The 20,582-nt window shown below is 35.6% G+C and overlaps 2 protein-coding genes and 2 long non-coding RNA genes across 5 annotated transcripts in view; 3 read left to right on the top strand and 1 right to left on the bottom strand.

Annotated features, from left to right (window-relative positions):
• Nucleotides 1-20,582, top strand: part of LOC127955336 (butyrophilin subfamily 1 member A1-like) — a 270,064-nt gene that overhangs the window by 117,569 nt on the left and 131,913 nt on the right. The gene's annotated exons all lie outside the window — the stretch shown is intronic.
• Nucleotides 1-20,582, top strand: part of LOC127955280 (butyrophilin subfamily 1 member A1) — a 144,015-nt gene that overhangs the window by 30,257 nt on the left and 93,176 nt on the right. The window lies entirely within an intron of this gene.
• Nucleotides 4,753-7,450, top strand: LOC127955378 (uncharacterized). The gene is made up of 4 exons (XR_008153407.1): nt 4,753-4,905; nt 6,027-6,126; nt 7,123-7,238; nt 7,379-7,450. It is a non-coding gene; the product is annotated as an uncharacterized LOC127955378 (long non-coding RNA).
• On the bottom strand, nt 11,659-13,025 carry LOC127955389 (uncharacterized). The gene is made up of 3 exons (XR_008153408.1): nt 12,782-13,025; nt 11,966-12,065; nt 11,659-11,801 (listed from the first exon to the last, which is right to left on the bottom strand). It is a non-coding gene; the product is annotated as an uncharacterized LOC127955389 (long non-coding RNA).

Here is a 20,582-nt window from a genome sequence, read left to right as displayed (position 1 = left end):
CGTGGCTATTTCTGTTGGTCTATCGAGGCCTGTCTGTGTCTGCCTATCGTGGCTATTTCTGTTGGTCTATCGAGGCCTGTCCGTGCCTGCCTATCATGGCTGTCTGTGTCTGCCTATCATGGCTGTCTGTGTCTGCCTATCGTTGCTGTCTGTGTCTGGCCTATTGCGGCTATTTCTGTTAAAAACTTAAGAAGTTTAATCTAACGTCATTATACTGGTCATGCTAACTCTCTTTCTATTTCTTCCAGGAACCTTAGGATTCACTACTGGTGGGTATACTTCATCTACTTTTTTGGGGGGAAGGCTGGCCCCGTCTGGAGGTCTCATAATCCACCTAATTTTGGGGGTCTGCTGCGCCCCTGCCTTCGTCTTCAGGCAGGAAATGCAGATTCGCTACCCTCGGATTACGAAACATGGACGGGGCCTTCCGCCAAAGAAATTTATAATTGTGCTCGCTGAGCTGTCAATAAATGTATGCTTCGTACATTCCTCTATCTCCCGAGTCTTTCTGGTAGAACTGGGAAACGGTCCATTTGTGTTGGCGCTAAACAATTTAATTTGAAAATGTGTCTACGTTATATTTGCCTTATTTTGGAGGGTAAGTCCAGCAAAATAAACTAACAATTGTGGCAGTATTTCTTTTCACAGATATTAAACGGCGAAATACCAATAAGACTAAAAATGTCTAAAACGAGAATGAAAAAAGCACTTTCTATAGATTCACATAAATGTTTATAATATAAGGGATAGTTCACCCAAAGATTTGATCCGTTTTGTCTGAACTGTCTGAAAATCCAGAGTCAAGCACTGCAGCATTTAAGCAGGTTTGTTTTTTTTTTCTTTTTCCGATTTCTAACAGTAACGTGAACTAAAATCCATCAGCCTTTACCTCCATCAGCGTCACGGATCTCATTATGTGCTCCTCATCATGGCGTCACTGCGCCTCCTGCTGTCTGATTGACGCGACTGCAGCTCAGGCGCAGTTCTCCTGGATTCCTGTTTCATTTCAACGAGCTGGACATGATCACGTTTTATTTAGGCAAGACGGCTTTGCATTCGAGTTTATGAAATTGTTATTTTTGTTCAAACTAAGCAATCTCAGGAACAGTTAGTCATAGCTTATCTATGCATGTTTGTTTTATTTTCATCCAACTTTAATTCACACATGAGAAAATTACTGAAACAATAGACTGAATGTGAATCAGGTCAAAGAGGGGAAAAAAAAGACAAGACATATTAATATTTAACAGAAAATGTTTTCCCTGGTATCATTCATTATCTTGCATCTTTCCATGTAAATTCAGGAGTGCAACTATAGCAACACAAACTACTGAATTGATTAATGTATTGTTTTATCATTGGATGGACAGACAAATCTCAGTCATATCAGCTGTTAAACATGACTCCTAACAAAACCACAATGTCACACCTGCACAAAGATTCTCAAGTCTTCATATAAACAATGTTTGTTTGTGTTTAGAGTGCAATGATGACCTCTGTGGCGCTGGAAGCCCTCTTTGTGCATCGATGCATGGCTCTAATAAAGGCACAACAAGTCCATCAGGCTGAACTCCAGCACAGGTGTCAGTGTTTCTCCAGAGCTTGAGAGAGGAGCTGATTGAGCCACGAGATCATCGGACGAGGGTCCTGGTTCAGGCCAGCGGTGATTATGGCATTGTCAGAAATCTGGAACGTAAAAAAAAAAACATTTAGCTTTTAATTATAAATAGTATTGAGATGAAAGAGTGGTGGAAACTCTCTTTCTTTAACTGCTTGAGGAGAAGCTGTGCCAGCTCAGGGATTGAGTCCTTCAGTGCATGAAGCTTCTCGATCAGATCATGTCTGGAAACAAATCTTTGATGTTACATATATTATACAAGTACAGTATGCTTTATTTGAGCTCAAACAGCTGATTCACAACATCACAATAATCCACATAATTCCAGTCCATCCATTAACATCTTCTGTTTTTATGGACTGTAGCCTCACATTTTGGCCTGAAGCAATGGTTTAAAGACATAATTTTGAGTAACTTCTGAGTCACTGTCTTCAAACTTCGTTCAGTCTGATATTTAGTTAAGAGATCTAAAAGAAGGGACAGTGTGAGAAAATGAAAGAATTTGTACACCAATAACAGAAGTTTAAAACCAATTTTATAAAAAAAACTGGAAGCCAATACAGGGAAACCAGGTTAGGAGTAATATGTTCACGTTAAGAGTCTAGCAGCAGAGTTTTGAACTTTTGGTAAATGAGAAATAGATGACTGGCTATTTCCCTTCTATGGATCACAATTTCAAAGCCTTTAAATGTCAAAACATGATTTCATATTTGCTAGAAACTTGACTTTCCAAAATAATTTATCTGTTAGTCCAGTTTTAGAGAGCTGTCAATATACACACCTAAGTTTTAAACACGTGTTTTGACGCAAGGTGACAGAGCCAAAATTTAGCTGTGCTGTACCCCTGGCTACACTGGAACTGAAAATTATAGTCTCTGTTCATTTTACATTTTCATTTAAATGTAAAAATTAGAAGCCAACCATGTTTTAAGTGCAAAGACGTCCATAAGAGGTTCTAAACCTTTGTTTCCAGCCAAGACTTGGAGAAACTTGTTCATGCCTGTATCACCAGCAGGGTGGACTATTGTAAAGGTTTCCTCACCATTCTTCCCAAAAAGACCATTAGACAGCTGCAGCTCATCAAGAACGCTGCTGCCAGGATTCTGACTAGAACCAGAAAATCTGAGCATATCACACCAGTCCTCAGGTCCTTACGCTGGCTTCCAGTTACATTTAGGATTGATTTGAAAGTACTTTTACTCGTATATGTCACTAAATGACCTAGGACCGAAATATATAGCAGATATGTTCACTGAATATAAGCCTAACAGAGCACTCAGATCACTAGGATCAAGTCAGTTAGAAATACCAAGGGTTCACACAAAACAAGGGGAGTCCTCCTTTAGTTACTATGCTGCTCGCAGCTGGAATCAGCTTCCAGAAGAGATCAGATGTGCTAAAACACTAGTCACATTTAAATCTAGACTCAAAACTCATCTGTTTAGTTGTGCATTTATTGAATGAGCACTGTGCAATGTCCGAACTGATTGCACTATATTTTCACTGTTTTTTTTTTTAATGTAAAATCATTTTCTGTTTTAAATTCATTTTAAATAAGTACATTTTTAAACATTTTTGTAAAAGTTTTAAAATTGCTGGTTTTATTATTTTTATTATTTTTCTTCATTATTATTTTACTTTCTTTTATGTAAAGCACTTTGAATTACCATTGTGTACTAAATGTGCTATATAAATAAACTTGCCTTGCCTGCCTAAAACATTTTCATGTGACAGTGGCAAATACATTTGTATTAGCAAGTAGAAAAACATTATTATATTTCTTGAAAATATTTCCCAAAGAAATCATATAAAGAGAATAAAACAGGGGCAAGGATGGAGCCTTGAGGCACACCACACATGATCGGTGCTGATCTAGATGAGCTAGGCCCCAGTATTCACTACCATGCTTCTACCAGTCAGATCAGATTTAAACCACTTCAGGACTTTCCTCTGAACCCCCACAAACTCCTCCAGCTGTGAGAGCATCATTCAGTGATCAACTGGATCAAAAGTACATTTTCAGCAAATGTTTATTTTTGGGTGAACTTCCTTTGAGACACGTCAGGAATATAACAGTATGTTCATCACTGTTAGGAAATTATTCTGGACTGGACCGTTTTCTCTTCATGTAAACTGATTGTGTTCGGCTGAAGTGTTAAAGTTAACCATCTCATACCCAGCGTTGATCACAATTGTGGGCTGCAGGATCTGGGCTATCTCCTCTGAACTGTGGGCGCGCTGCTGTGTGTGCATGAAGTGTCGAGCCGCACTCATCTCCAGCACCATGATCATTTGTGAGAAAATTAAGTATGGATGTCAAAATTGATTTGGTTTAAGCACCTTGGTCATCTCAGTAATACAAAGAGTGTTTAGGATTTATTAAATGGCCATAACAAACAAAGAAATGATGAACTCAGCACTGACTTGTTAGAAATAGTCTTATTCGCTTCCGATTGTTTCAGTTCAATGGATGGTCCAGATAAATGGATTTCTGATAGTTGATGAATGGCCATCCTATTCCAATGAGACTGCAACATAAGGAAGGAGACAGTGGGTGATGATTTTGGTTGGAATATTGGGAAGTGTAAGGTCATTTTAGGGTTTCAAAATGACTTCTGCAACCTCAGATGTTTTGAGTTCATAACTGACCATTTTCTGCTGTGGAATAAATGAAGAATAGTGTTCTCGGAAATAAAATGATTCTCAAGCAGGATAACACACTGTCCCATGCTGCATAAATACTATGGCGCTAAACATTTGAAAATGTGTTTCTACAGTCACTGTACAGGTTTCTCTTTGTGAGGTTTGGTTAGCAGTGACTGAAACACATCTTTAACACAACTGTCCGTCTGCATGGAGAGGATCTTGAGACTCCAGCAGCTTCAAACACACATCTGCTGCTCAACAATGGCTTTTTACAGCTGGCATTACAATACAGTTCATTTGTTTGACAGAAAATTCCTTAATAAATCTTCATCTGAACAAGATCTTCTGTGCTCGAAGTCACTCACAGTTCAATAATCTCTATTTGCTTATTTCAACCCATTCTCACTCCAAAGGCGTCAAAAACCGAAGCATGGTCAAGCGCCCCTAGCGTCACTTTTATGACGCCAAATGTGCCTCCCGGCGTCGAATATCGAAGCACTACGACCTTCATTGCTTTCATTGGGAAACTTTTGGCGTCAGAATTCGACACGAGGACATGAGATGTTTATCGCTATGAAATCACGTTCAAGAAGTCTCATTCAGCACACATCGCGATACTTGCTATCAGTTCCACAGTTTGGGTGAGTAGTCGTATATACGCTCTTTTAATGCCTTTTATAAAATGTATTCTGTCTTATTTATTAATCAGATTAGTGCCATATGTTTAATCGCTGTATTATATCGGTCATCCGCGGCTGTCTTTGAGTTTCATTGCGTTTAAATAAATGAACACAGCTGCTACTTAGTGTGATTAAACTCTATCTGTCACGTGACGTGCCATAGACCTTCGATCCGTTTTATATTATTATTAATTTCAGGATCAATGATTTAAGTTGTATTTGTAGTAAAATCATGGTAATCACGACACTTACAATAGCAATAAATGAAATGTGAAGTTAAAACACAGTAAACGGGACATTAGTAACTGTAACTGTAGTTTTACTATGGTATATATTAATAATCAATACAACAATACAATAATCACCAAACCAGCTATGTTTGTATCACTGTAATGTTAGTGTTTTTATGTGCTTTTATATGACAGATATCACAGTAATCATATGTTCTGTACCATGCTTTTAATACCTTTTAATGTAAATCCAAAAAAAAAAAAAAATCCAAAAAATGGTAACACTTTAGAATAAGGTTCCATTAGTTAATGTTAGTTAACTAGTTTCGTTAACATGAACTAAGCAAGAACAATCCTTCTACAGCATTTATAAGTCTTAGTTCATGTTAATTTCAACATTTACTAATGCATTATTTCAATCAAAAGTTGTGCTTGTTAACATTAGTTAATGCACTGTGAATTACCATGAACTAACAATGAATAACTGTATTTTCATTAACTAACATTAACGAAGATGAATAAATACAGTAATAAATGTATTATTCATTGTTTGTTCATGTTAATTAATACATTAACTAACATTAACTAATGGAACCTTATTCTAAAGTGTTACCCAAAAAATAAAATAAAACATGCATTTTTCCATCTTGCAGTTCATTCATATCAGTTTTTATATATATATATATATATATATATATATATATATATATATATATATATATATATATATATATATTTATTTATTTATTTATTATATCTAAATATTTTGCTCACAGATCATTATTAACATTCTGTATATAATTCAATTTTATTTACTCTCCCCTTTTTATTATTTTTTATTTTTATTTTTAGCTGAAAAGACGTAAAGGCAGTCAGCCCAGTGGTGTTTCTGGAGAGGGATTCCTTCAGAAATGGAGAAGACAGAAAGCTGTGGAGGCAGATATTTGCAGCAGTAAGTCTGTGATCGTTTGTCCCTTTTATTAAACATTCCTGCTGTTATAATTTGTACAGCATTTGTTGTTTCTTAACTGTTGCACTGTCCAAATACCCACACTTGCCATCTTTGCACTTGACCACTTGATTACTTATTTGACGTCTTTCCTGTATTTGGCCTAGTGTTCGAGTGAGCATGATGACCACAAGTGTGTGTCGAACTTTTCATGACCTGATGACTGTGTTTCCCAATCCTGATCCTGGAGAACCCCAGCACCTCGGGTTTTGGTGTCTCTCTTATCTGCCTTGGAGTCTTCACTGATGAGCTGATGAGTTGAATCAGGTGTGTTTGATCAGGGAGACATCTCAAATGTGCAGTGTTGGGGTTCTCCAGGACCAGGATTGGGAGCCACTGCCTTATGGGACACTTATGTTCTTACAGAGATTTTTAATATCTAATTATCAATATTTCACATACTGTACATTGGACAGCTTTCCATGACCTCTTGTAAGATCTCGGCAAAAAGTCTGACGATTTATTCCAAAACATGTATGATGGGATACACTAAGCTTTGTATAGCGCTCCGGAGCAGTATTGGAGAGGTTTAGTGTGTGTTAAGGACGCTGTGCTTTGGCATTATTAAGACCGGGGACAGTCTCATTCACACACTGTCACGTACACACACTCTCAAGTGGCCAAGACTGCAAGTGTGGGTATCTGGACAGGGTCAAAGTCTTAAAAACGACCCCCTTAACACATCACAGTCTTAATAATCCAGTTTAACACTTGTATGATATTGTACAAGCCCCAGGACGGTCTCATCTGACACTATCAAAAGAATTCATATGACTATAGCTTGCTATTAATTACTTGCTTTCAATAACGGATGCATTTAACATTTAATTATACAGCATCTTTACAGAGGTGTAATGTACAAGTTGCACGTAATTAATAATATTTCCTTCCTTCTGTCTTACAGGATTTTTTGCAGATAATGCTGTTCTTCTTTTTCAGGTCTAAAATATCAAGCTCAACAGCTCACTCAAGAGCCAACCCTCACAAACCTTCCTAAAAACTAAAAGAGCTATTACTGAGTCTCAGCGAATCTTGCCATGATCAGCTCTTCCCAGGTACATTTTAGAATATTTTTTTTAATCAACATTTACTCCTCAAATGCTCTGGTCTGAATCTTACTTTAAATTAACTTAATTATGTTTAATGAGCAATATTAATTGCACACAGAGTAAGTAGAGATTATCTCGTTTCACAGAAGAGAAGGAAGACCAAGGAAATGATTTGCTCAGGATGAGAAATGAAGATGGCCATCTTGTGGAAACAGAAGTCCTCTGGTATGTGTGTGTTGAAGCAATGCTGTGTTATACAACATTTTATGATGATCTCTCACAGAACTGGTCATGCCAGCCTTGATTTCTTTTTATACTATTACAATTACAGCATGTTAGCAAAGTGTGACTGGACATTTTTAATATTATGTTTTTAAAAACACACCACCTGTTTTAAAAGTAGACAAGTATCATGAAATTGGTTTCGTTGATATAAACACCAATTGACATTATTTCATTGTTTTGTAAATGTAATGTTATAAATTATGAATTGATAGTTGATTGGTTTGAAGCCAGGCCTTACACTGCACAGACTAAAACACATTTGTGAGAGAAGTCAGGAACTTTGGAGAAAGATTCTAGAGGAAGAAAACACATTTACTGCAACAATAGATGAATTCTAGAGTCTCTGAGAACTACACATGCTAATGGAGTCTCATGAGCAAGTCCTTTGCCTCTGTAACTTTTTCTTAATTCTTGCAGAATGACATATTTATTGCAGTATTTTTATTTGTACAGATGATCTCATCAGCCAAATGAGGGTGTTTTGACCAAGTGATGCTCTTGAACGGAGTGAAAGAAGAGGATGTGGTAAATTCTCTTCAGAGAAAAAGCTTCTCAAAAGGTCTCAAAGCAGCTCGAAGAATGGTAAGTGTACAGTACTACAAGGGTCATAGTTGCTCACACTGCTAAAATCACACAGAACATAAGCTGAGCTCTCTGTCCATTAAACAACTTCATCTGGATTGTTTGTTTCACTTTGACCAGGTCTGGGATCTTAGGACTGAGAGAACCTCTGGCTGAGAACAAGCTACATCACATCAGTGCTGGATATCAACCACAAACTGTTTCCAGACACGAGAGAAGAAGAACACGATGGGGAGATGAAACCAGTTTAGATGTGATGATGGGAATCATTATTTTCTGGAACAGTATCACATGTCTTATATGTATCACATGATCTGTATCACAGTTGACTGGATGGGACTGTGTGACTTTTAAGGACATTTCATCACTCATCTGTGTGAACTGATTTATATATGAGGTTAATGTATTTTTGATGATAATTATTTTCATTGAATCTTATTTGTCTTGATGCTACTTTATCAACTTTATAGTCTATGCTTCAATAAAATGAAAATGGTGAATATTGTGTTCTGAAGATTCTTGGTAAATACATCATTTTACTAGGTAGGCTCATATGTGCTTATTTTAGACTTGGAAAAACTACATATTAATTATTGGGATTATTTTTTATTTAAGACATAAACATTTTTGATCGGATTAATAACATCTGGGACATCAGTACACCAGAAAGTAATTTTTTTATATTTTAGTAGCAAATATGCACATTTTTTGTGAAAGAAAGGGAGTTACGAGATTAATTATTCTGCATTACAAGATGGTGCCATGGGCTTTATTGTTACAAACACTTGAGGGATAACTGAATAGCAGGAATGATCAACGTGGATCTTGTACTGCATTAAAACCAAGAGCACACACATTACTGATGTCCAGCACCTGAGGAGCAAAATACGGGGTGAGGAGTGTACATTTGTACACTGATTTTTGCTAATTAGTTATATATATATATATATATAAATTAATATTCTTAGCACTGCATGAATTTGTCCTTGTGTAATAGTGAAGTATCACAATGTGTATACATTGTCCTTGATTACTGCTTTACAGTGGGGAATAGATAAAGGCAAGTTGTTGCAGGTTCATCCATTATATTTCTAGCCATTTACTTCAAAAATCAAAGAAATAATCTATTATTTTCATTATTAAATCATTTCTTTCTAATTTTTCCATGTTTCATCAGATGGCCTCACAATGTCCTGTCAAAAGGTATAATAACCATGATGAATAGAATAGAAAACAGAGGACTGTGAAAACTGTCAGATATAAATGTGACTCAGCTCAGTTTGTTGTCCATGATGAGGAGAATACATATATGTAGGTTTTACTGCCCTTCTACCCCCAGGGGCCCAGTAGCACCCCCCGGAAGAGCCCAAAACTGTACTTTTCAAATGGCTGCAAATCAGAGTCCAATTAACATATCGAAGAGAAAATGGGCAGGATTATTACTTATGCTATGCTGATAAAATAATGTTGAGCTCAGTTTTCAGAAATAAATGGAAAGCTGGCATAAAGGCATTTTAAATATTGCTGACTGTAAAATACCACATTTCAGCCTGCCTCTCAAATATATCATAGAGGTTTGCACAATAAACATATTTAGATATCCAGTTTTCCTTAAAATAAATAATTTATTTCGTTTCGTTAATAAAAAGTTTTAAACTACATTACCCACAAGCCTCCGTCGTTCTATCTATGGAAAGGCAACACTAGGGGGCTGTTTTTTTGAAGTTCATTGAAGTTATGCTTAGGGTTAGGATTAGGATCTCGCTAAAGATGTCATTTTTCTCAAGATAGCAACACTTCATTGTTAACTTAATATATTACTAATGTGATGATAGCAGCAAAACATACTTTTTAACATGATGCGCTGTTTAATATGGGTTAAAAGATAGTCCAACCACAGACTGTCCTGAAAATTAGATTCGAAAGGATAGATTCGGTTAACAATAGATTAAGCTTGCTACTTATTAGATTCTGTTTTATTAACGTCTTCACCTTCCTCCGTTGTTCAGCTTGACAAAAATTGGGCAATATTGATGTGCACATGCCCAGCAGTCGCAGTTGCATTCAACAGATAGATTCCTCTAATTAAATATAAGACACATTTTTAAGATTTGTATTTTTTTTTTTTTTTGACCAAAGATAAATATATTTACTAATCAAATGACGTGCTTCTAAAATTTACATTGTATATTACATTGTGTTTTAAAGTTAAAATTGTTCACATTTGTGTTTCTGTGATTTACCATTCTCTACCATTTGAACTCTAGGAATAAAAACAGAAATTATAAATGAATGAATGAATGAACAAATAAATACATAAAGAATAATAAACATGCATATTTTTGTAAGGATCTTCCATTATTTATATATATGTCAAACTCATTTAAAGACAACATGCCCAAATTACTACACTGCATCCTCTGTCACCAAGCTTGTTTTTGCCACCATAAAGAATAAAAAGGCAGTTATGTTGTAAACATTAACTACTTTCAGTATGCAAATGAAAATGCTTTTATTAAAAAACAAAACAGTAAATACAGTATGTCTTTCAGAGAACACTGGAAAAAGTGTTGTGACCAAAATGTTATACAACACAATGTAAATGTTTCAAACTCACAAAAAAACACAATGAAGACATGCATGTCAAGTGTGCAATATATTTTTAATATGGAGCGCTATTTTTAACTATTGTTTTCATCACTGGTTCTGTAATGTATTCATCTTATAATTAAAACAAAGTTACATCTTCTGCAAAAATCAAACCACTGCAAAGTCTAATCACTGATCCAGGGACCATATCTGTGTGTGTGGGTGACAAAGAGTTAACGAGGTGAGTCCTTGTGCATGATGGAGAATTACAGCGTTATCCTCAAACAATCCTGTAAGACAGAAAGGAAGGAAATATTAAATTACATTCAACTTATACATTACACTGTGTTTTGTTTAGACCATAAAAGCAGCCTCTGTAAAGATACTGTATAATTAAATGTTAAATGCATCCATTATTGAAAGCAAGTAATTAATAGCAAGCTATAGTCATATGAATTCTTTTGATAGTGTCAGATGAGACAGTCCTGGGGCTTGTACAATATCATAAAAGTGTTAAACTGGATTATTAAGACTGTGATGTGTTTAGGGATCATTTTTAAGACTTTGACCCTGTCCAGATACCCACACTTGCAGTCTTGGCCACTTGAGAGTGTGTGTACGTGACAGTGTGTGAACGAGACTCTCCCCGGTCTTAATAATGCCAAAGCACAGCGTCCTTAACACACACTAAACCTCTCCAATACTGCTCCGGAGCGCTATACAAAGCTTAGTGTATCCCATCATACATGTTTTGGAATAAATCGTCAGACTTTTTGCCGAGATCTTACAAGAGGTCATGGAAAGCTGTCCAATGTACAGTATGTGAAATATTGATAATTAGATATTAAAAATCTCTGTAAGAACATAAGTGTCCCATAAGGCAGTGGCTCCCAATCCTGGTCCTGGAGAACCCCAACACTGCACATTTGAGATGTCTCCCTGATCAAACACACCTGATTCAACTCATCAGCTCATCAGTGAAGACTCCAAGGCAGATAAGAGAGACACCAAAACCCGAGGTGCTGGGGTTCTCCAGGATCAGGATTGGGAAACACAGTCATCAGGTCATGAAAAGTTCGACACACACTTGTGGTCATCATGCTCACTCGAACACTAGGCCAAATACAGGAAAGACGTCAAATAAGTAATCAAGTGGTCAAGTGCAAAGATGGCAAGTGTGGGTATTTGGACAGTGCAACAGTTAAGAAACAACAAATGCTGTACAAATTATAACAGCAGGAATGTTTAATAAAAGGGAAAAACGATCACAGACTTACTGCTGCAAATATCTGCCTCCACAGCTTTCTGTCTTCTCCATTTCTGAAGGAATCCCTCTCCAGAAACACCACTGGGCTGACTGCCTTTACGTCTTTTCAGCTAAAAATAAAAATAAAAATAATAAAATGGGGAGAGTAAATAAAATTGAATTATATACAGAATGTTAATAATGATCTGTGAGCAAAATATTTAGATATAATAAATATATATATATATATAAACTGATATGAATGAACTGCAAGATGGAAAAATGCATGTTTTATTATTTATTCTTAATTTGATTTTTTGGGGGGGGGATTTACATTAAAAGGTATTAAAAGCATGGTATAGAACATATGATTACTGTGATATCTGTCATATAAAAGCACATAAAAACACTAACATTACAGTGATACAAACATAGCTGGTTTGGTGATTATTGTATTGTTGTATTGATTATTAATATATACCATAGTAAAACTACAGTTACAGTTACTAATGTCCCGTTTACTGTGTTTTAACTTCACATTTCATTTATTGCTATTGTAAGTGTCGTGATTACCATGATTTTACTACAAATACAACTTAAATCATTGATCCTGAAATTAATAATAATATAAAACGGATCGAAGGTCTATGGCACGTCACGTGACAGATAGAGTTTAATCACACTAAGTAGCAGCTGTGTTCATTTATTTAAACGCAATGAAACTCAAAGACAGCCGCGGATGACCGATATAATACAGCGATTAAATATATGGCACTAATCTGATTAATAAATAAGACAGAATACATTTTATAAAAGGCATTAAAAGAGCGTATATACGACTACTCACCCAAACTGTGGAACTGATAGCAAGTATCGCGATGTGTGCTGAATGAGACTTCTTGAACGTGATTTCATAGCGATAAACATCTCATGTCCTCGTGTCGAATTCTGACGCCAAAAGTTTCCCACTGAAAGCAATGAAGGTCGTAGTGCTTCGATATTCGACGCCGGGAGGCACATTTGGCGTCATAAAAGTGACGCTAGGGGCGCTTGACCATGCTTCGGTTTTTGACGCCTTTGGAGTGAGAATGGGTTGAAATCACTCACTGCTCTTTTCAATACAATGAAATATCAAAGTAGCATAATGACCAGCATACAGTGACCAGGGCCTGATCAAAACTACCTTAAAGAGTTGTGAGATATTCAGACTAACCAATCAGCTCTCAATCACTGTACTAAACCTGTGACAGTTAACAGACTCCTGAAATAGATGCATGTTGTCCTACAGGCCTCGATCACAGTCAGCTCTTCTGAGCCTTCTGAAATCCCAAATGGTCTTTGCTCATTTTCAGTCATGTAATGTAAAAAAAAAAGAAGAAAAAAGTAAATCCGAATAAATGTATACTGATAATTTGATGTATAATCATTTAAAAAATGTATTTGGTTGAAAGTAATTTTTTAGTTCCAGTTGAATATAAAAAATTTGATTTTGTCATATTTAATTTTTTCAGCTGAGAAGAATTAAATCAATTAAATGTAACAAGTTGACGTAATTTAAGTTGATCCAAAGACACATTTTTTTCAGTATACATTAGTATTTTTTGTTTATTATGTTCTAGAAATACACAATAAAAACATTATCATTGCAGTAATCATATTATATGGTCCAAAAGTAAAAGTCATGTTTTGATTTATCAACACTCGGAGAAAAATAAATCACTTCTGTGAGTCATCATTTAAGTTCAGTGATACAGAAATATAAAACTAAGCCAGTAATAACTTATTTACAATCGTCTTATGAATGCTCATATCAGTAGAATTTATTCAGACACATTCATTTATTATGAATGCTAACTGTAACTGTTCAGGTCCCAAATGGTCATTTTCAGTCTTTATAGATCAAAATTATTGGCACCATAGGAAGAAAGGCACAAAGAAGCCTGTGGAAATAAATCTGCACTGTTAATCATTTTGATCCTTTATTTTAAAAAAGAAAGAAATCTCTCTTCTATAATGCCCGATGAGTTTGGAGAACAGCTGACAAGAAATCAGAGACCATTCCTTCATCCAGAATCACTCCAGACCCTTCAGATTCACAGCTCCATGTTGATACTCTCTCCTCTTGCAGGTTTTCTATTGTTCAGGTCAGGGAACTGATGCTCACGGCAGAACATCGTTTTGTGCTCAGTGACCCATTATTGTGTTGATTTTGAGGGTCCTTTAGGATTATTGTTCTGCTAAAAGATTCTACCACGGTCCATTATGAGGCTTTCTGACCACAAGACTCAACTGTTTTCTGCAGTTATGCAGCTGTGATCCTTGAGAGTCTTTGGCCACTCAAACTATCTTTCTCACATTGTATTAAGACAGTACAGATACACACAATATACTGTGACAGATTTGTAACATTTCCTGTTGATTGTAACTCCTTAATTATTGTCCTAATGGTGGAAATGCTCAATGCTTTAGCTAATTTCTTACTTTTTCTTACTTTGTATTTTGTGCTATTTTCTTGACTTCATATTTTGAGAAGCTCAACAATCTGTTGCTGTGCATCAGAACTATATTCTTCTTTTTTTTCTCATTGTGATGGATGATAAAGAGAATTTGGCCTTCTGTTCCCTCATATTTATATTCATGTAAAAGAGGAATTCATGGCTGGATATTTCTATTTTTCTAGTCACCCTTGTGTGCTAACAAATGTGAATATGAATGACAATATACATGTTCAGAGATTTTACTCAATCTCTAGAACTCCAAAAAAAATTCATATAAATATGAAATATTAATCATTTTCATAAACATAATTTTCACAATGTGGTTTTGTGGAAAAGTTAGATCTAATTCCCACTCCAAATTTATGATTTATGATCTTAATAAGTAAATTTTGTAAAATTAAACAAGTAAATTTTTTAATAATTGTAAAAGTTTTAAAATTGCTTGTTTTATTCTTGTTATTATTTTTCTTCATCATTTTACTCTCTTTTATGTAAAGCACTTTGAATTACCATTGTGTACGAAATATGCTATATAAATAAACTTGCCTTGCCATGCCTTGCCTAATAATGACCAAACAACTTTGATTAGGATTTCTGCCATAATCGAGGTGCACTAATAAAAAAGCACTTTCCTAAAACTGTTATTAATCCATCTCTCCTCTTATTTTTTCAACCGTCTGAGGATCACTTGTATCCAGGAGCGCTGCTTCTGCTGACTGAGAATAAACGTCCACTTTATCAGCCACCATGAAGAAGGAGTAAAAGAACACACTAACTGACCGATGATGGAGCTGCTGACCTCCGCTTGATTCTGAAGAGCATCCAGAAAAGCCTGATGGAGGAAGAACAAGAGGACATGAAATAAAACCCACTGTTAGAATGAGGAACAGCAGAGTTTGGAAGAGTTCAGTGAGACACACCTTTGATCGAGTGATGGAGCCCAGATTTCCACCAGCTCCTCAATGTTCATCAACACCTGTGTCCTACAAACTGTTGATCAGTCATTCTACAAAAGCATTTAACTGCTCTGGATTTTCTTCAGGTGGACTGCAGAGAGGCCAAGTATAAGATCAGAGCAGATTAGGGTCAGAAAACTAAAACTATTAACATTATTTTTAATATTTTTTATGTATAAAGTCAATTTAATATGTCAGATTAAATTAAAGTTGTATTAATTTGCGTATAATTGCATAGAAATTATGTATGAATTAGTGTTTTAAATGTATTATTAAGTTGTTTATTGGCTAATTAATTTAAAATAACATTAAATAATTTGTATAAGTAGCCTATAATGTAATATGAAAACATGTTAATACGTAATATTTAAACTTATTTTTTTATATATGTGCAGTTTTAAATTGAATGTATAATAAAATTACACTATAATTTAAGTTTGAATGCATATAATTGCATTTAAATTAGAATATGTAAACAATTTGTGCTTTAAATGCACATTTCAATCGTCATTTTGTAGTAATATATATTATGTTTAATAAATAAGATTTTAGAATAAGAAAAAATGAATCAAGTGAACTATTTTTATTGTAAGCGTTATTATATTTATTGAAAAGGTAAATAATGTAAGTCAGGGTTCAGCTGCTTTAATGAATAAGACTGTAAGCTCAAGATATGACAGCAATAATTTAATTTAAAATGAGATGTGAAAATGGATGAAGTGTCAGTTGTAGCATTATAATTGTAGCAACTGATTGGTTATCTGCTCAAGTTGCATCAAAGATGTATTTTAATGCATTGCTTTTTGCAGTGTTGAGCGTTTCAACCAATCACACACCTTTGTATCTGCAATGACTGCTATGACCACACAGAGGCACATGTGCACTAGAGAGATCTGTAGATGGTTGATTTGTATGACTTGGAAGGTCTGAAAAACAGCTTTGGAATTACACACATTAGCAATAGAAAAGCTAATCTTCATCTTTTTCCCGTACAATGCTTGAGAATTAAAATAAAATGATGGGTAATGGAACATGAGTAGCCTGAAACAAGTAGCATTAAGAGCTATTTAATCTGATGTTGAAGGTACCTGGATGGTGAAGGTGTCTTTGGCAGAATCTGTCTGCAGGTGGATCTCCACTGGTGCTGGATCTCCTCCTGCTGTGATCATCTTTCGCCACAGTTTCTCCAGCACATCTCTGCTGTTTGAGATGAGCTCTCAGATGAACACCTAACAGAGCGAAGGTGTGCCAGAAAACACTGACCATTAGACTGAGCTACAGACTAATCAATATATAGGACTTTTTTCCATTCATGCATTGTTATTATTATTATTATAATTTAAGGATTGTAATACAACCACAACAATAAGTGACACCTAATATGTGTAAAATGAGTGTGCCATGAAATAAGTAATGTAATGTAAAGTATGCTGTAAAGATCGTGAGTGAAAACAAAAGAAAAAGAAAAGCTTACAGTGCATGAGTTGTGAGTGTCATGTTAGCATAATGGGAACAAACTTCATCTGTAAGTGATTTTAAAATGTAAGACAGTACCCAGATTTGAAAAATATAAATAGACTATAATAAGATTTCACTTCTACTGTTACATTTTAATTTTGGTAGGCTACTATAAGATGGATAGGCTAAATTTTATAGATCTGTAATTCAGATGGGCTACCTGTTATTTTTATGGTACTGTATATATAAAAGTGTACATTTTTAAATGTGATTATTGGTACATTTTACCTGTATTTACCATACTTTCAAAACAGAAATTAAAATAGGAAAATATACAATATAAAAATATTTTAAGAACAAAAAAGATTTGGCTTTCAAAAGGACTTTTTCCAAAAAGCGCATCTAGAAATACAATAGGCTGTATACTGTGATCAGGGTAATCTTATAATGGGGTCAATATGTCATATATACATACATGTATAAACTTTAATATTTTGGAATATTATTGGAATTTTAAATAACTTTATTTATTAACTGTAATTTATTCCTGTGAGTTAATAATTGCTCTGTTCACGGAGTTGATCTGACTCACATTTCACTGCTGGTTATATATGGTCTATATAATTGTGTATGTGACGAAATAAAAATCTTGAATCCACCATAAGAGAGAGACTGGGCAAAAATGGTCTGCATGGAAGAGTTCCCAGATGAAGACTGCTGCTGAGCAAAAAGAACATAAAAGCTCATCACAGTTTTGCCAGAAAACATCTCGATGATCCCCAAGACTTTTGGGAAAATACTCTGTGGACTGACAAGATAAAAGTTTAACTTTTTGGAAGGTGTGTCCCATTACGTCTGGCATAAAAGTAACACCGCATTTCAGAAAAAGAACATCATACCAACAGTAAAATATGGTGGTGGTAGTGTGATGGTCTGGGGCTGTTTTGCTGCTTCAGGACCTGGAAGACTTGCTGTGATAAATTACATCTTGGATTCTGCTGTTAACCAAAAATTCCTGAAGGGGAATGTCCGGCCATCTGTTCGTGATCTCAAGCTGAAGCAAACTTGGGTTCTGCAGCAGGACAATGATCCTAAACAAACCAGCAAGTCCAACTCTAAATGGCTGAAGAAAAGCTAAATGAAGACTTTGGATTTGCCTAGTCATTGTCCTGACCTGAAACCTATTGAGATGCTGTGGCGTGACTTTAAAAAGGCGGTTCATTCTCGAAAACCCTCTAATGTGCCCAGAGATGAATAAAGTACTAGAGACCCATACTTGAGTAAAAGTACATTGGCTCTATCAAAAAAGTGACTTGAGTAGAAGTTGAAGTGTTCTTTAAGTACCACACTTAAGTAGAAGTACTAAAATATTCAACATTTTTTTGTACTTAAGTATTGCAAGTAGTCTATTTTAAAATTTACTACTCAAGTACTGAAAGTAAAAGTACAAGTATTGTGTTATGTAGTTATTAAAGAAAGTAGTCAAAGGTTTTAACATATTGTTTTTACTATTTCAAATGATTAACCTAAAGGACAATCACAATTCTTTTGACTGTAACTTTTTGTAAACAAAAAAACAGATTAAAGGGTTAGTTCGCCCTATTTGCAAAATTATGTCATTAATAACTTACCCTCATCTGGTTTCAAACATGTAAGACCTCCGTTTATTTTTGGAACACAGTTTAAGATATTTAAGATTTAGTCCAAGAGCTCTCAGTCCCTCCATTGAAGCTATGTGTATGTCAATGTCCAGAAAGGTAAGAAAAACATCTTCAAAGTAGTCCATGTGACATCAGAGGGTCAGTTAAATATAAAAAATAGCAAAAACTACGACTTTATTCAGCATTTTCTTCTCTTCCGTGTCTGTTGTAAAACAGTTCAAAACAAAGCAGTTTGTGATATCCGGTTCGTGAACGAATCATTAGATGTAACCGGATCTTTTTGAAACAGTTCACCAAATCGAACTGAATCATTTTAAACGGTTCGCGTCTCCAATACGCATTAATCCACAAATGACTTAAACTGTTAACTTGTTTAATGTGGCTGACACGCCCTATGAGTTAAATCAAACCAATATCCCGGATAGGGTGACCACCTTCTAATAAGCCCAAGGGGGTACAAGGGGTATGTTTCTGAGGGAAAATGTGGGACACTGCCTAGCGCGGCGGTGCCCCCATCCCATGGGCAGACTCTAGCACATACCACCTTACATGGTATATTAATAATGCCCTATTCCCCTAAACATGTGTAATTGCTGATGTATGCTCATAAGAGAATTGACATATGCACTTCCACTCACGATTTACTTTATCTATTTAATTTATTTAATTTAATTTATTTGTTATTACAATTTATTCACTTTAAATAAATTATAATATAAAATTATAGGATTAAAATGAATTGTAGTTGCTCAACACCAAAGGAATAGTAAAAAAAAAAAAAAAAAAAAGTCTAAACTCACAACTCCAGAGGTTCACGGAACGAGAAGGGGGAGGAAGGATGGTGAACTTGCATGTTAGTAAAGGCAGGCGCATGAAAAAAAAAAAAACAGTTTGAAACAGGACACACCTTCTCTTTTTTAATTGATGATGGCGGTGCCTCATTTTCTCCATTTTTCGAATTGGAAAGCGTGCATCTAAAAGTTCCTAAAAGTATGTCTGGTATGCACGTGCGTGCGCTGTCATGACAACAACATAAAAGTTGACAACAACCTAATCAGCAGTTCAACTGAGGGGTGGGTGTGGCAACAGTAGCGTGCTGAACTGTCAAGTAATGTTCGTTTGGCTGCCTGGGGCTCGAGGATATAGAGCGACCAACTTTTTTTGAGCAAGCATTGATTATGCGTGACACAGTCTCAATTTGTGGGACACATAAATTGGGCTTCAAATGCTGTGCACGCACGCGCTACGCGGGACGCGTGGTCACCCTAATCCCGGAGTAATTCATTTACTCAAACAGTACACTGACTGAACTGCTGTGAAGAGAGAACTGAAGATGAACACCGAGCTGAGCCAGATAACGAACAACAGACAGACTCGTTCACGAGTCAAGAACCGTTTACGAATTAGTGTCCGATTCGGGAACCGAGGAGCTGATGATACTGCGCATGTGTGATTTAGCATGAAGCAAACCGACACACAGAGCGTCTGAACCGAACTGATTTTTTTGGTGATGGATTCTGAACTGATTCTGTGCTAGTGTTATGAGCGCAGGTAAACCGAAGGCTTGCAATCATCACCAATGACGTCATTACGTCGAGCGCAAAAGAACCGTGAACTGTTTTCTTCAACTGGTTTATTGAATCGAACTGTCAGAAAGAACTACTGGTAATCCGGAAACCGATGCAAATGGTTCTTGACTCGTGAACAAGTCATTATCAGGCTCGGCTCGGTGTTCATCTCTCTCTTCACAGCAGTTCAGTCAGCACGCGCAGTCTCGCTTGATTCGCTCAATGATGTGCCAGCTTCATCAAACCTGCCATCTACAGTTCTGGCAGTGGTAATGTGGGTTTGTAATGGAATGATTCATTAAATTTTTATAATTGTAACGAGTAATGATGCAGCACATAAAAAAATATCGGAGTAAAAGTATTAAACTCATCGAAAATATGTACTGAAGTAAAAGTGGAAGTAGGGGAAAAAATAATACTCTAGTAAAGTACAGATACTGCATTTTAGTACTTAAGTACAGTAGTGAAGTAGTTCTACTTCGTTACTATACATCTCTGAATGTGCCA

The sequence above is a fragment of the Carassius gibelio genome, chromosome A3, assembly GCF_023724105.1.
Source record: "Carassius gibelio isolate Cgi1373 ecotype wild population from Czech Republic chromosome A3, carGib1.2-hapl.c, whole genome shotgun sequence".
Lineage (NCBI taxonomy): Eukaryota > Metazoa > Chordata > Actinopteri > Cypriniformes > Cyprinidae > Carassius > Carassius gibelio.
Note: the sequence above shows the minus strand (reverse complement) of the source record. Positions and strands in the feature narration are given on the sequence as shown.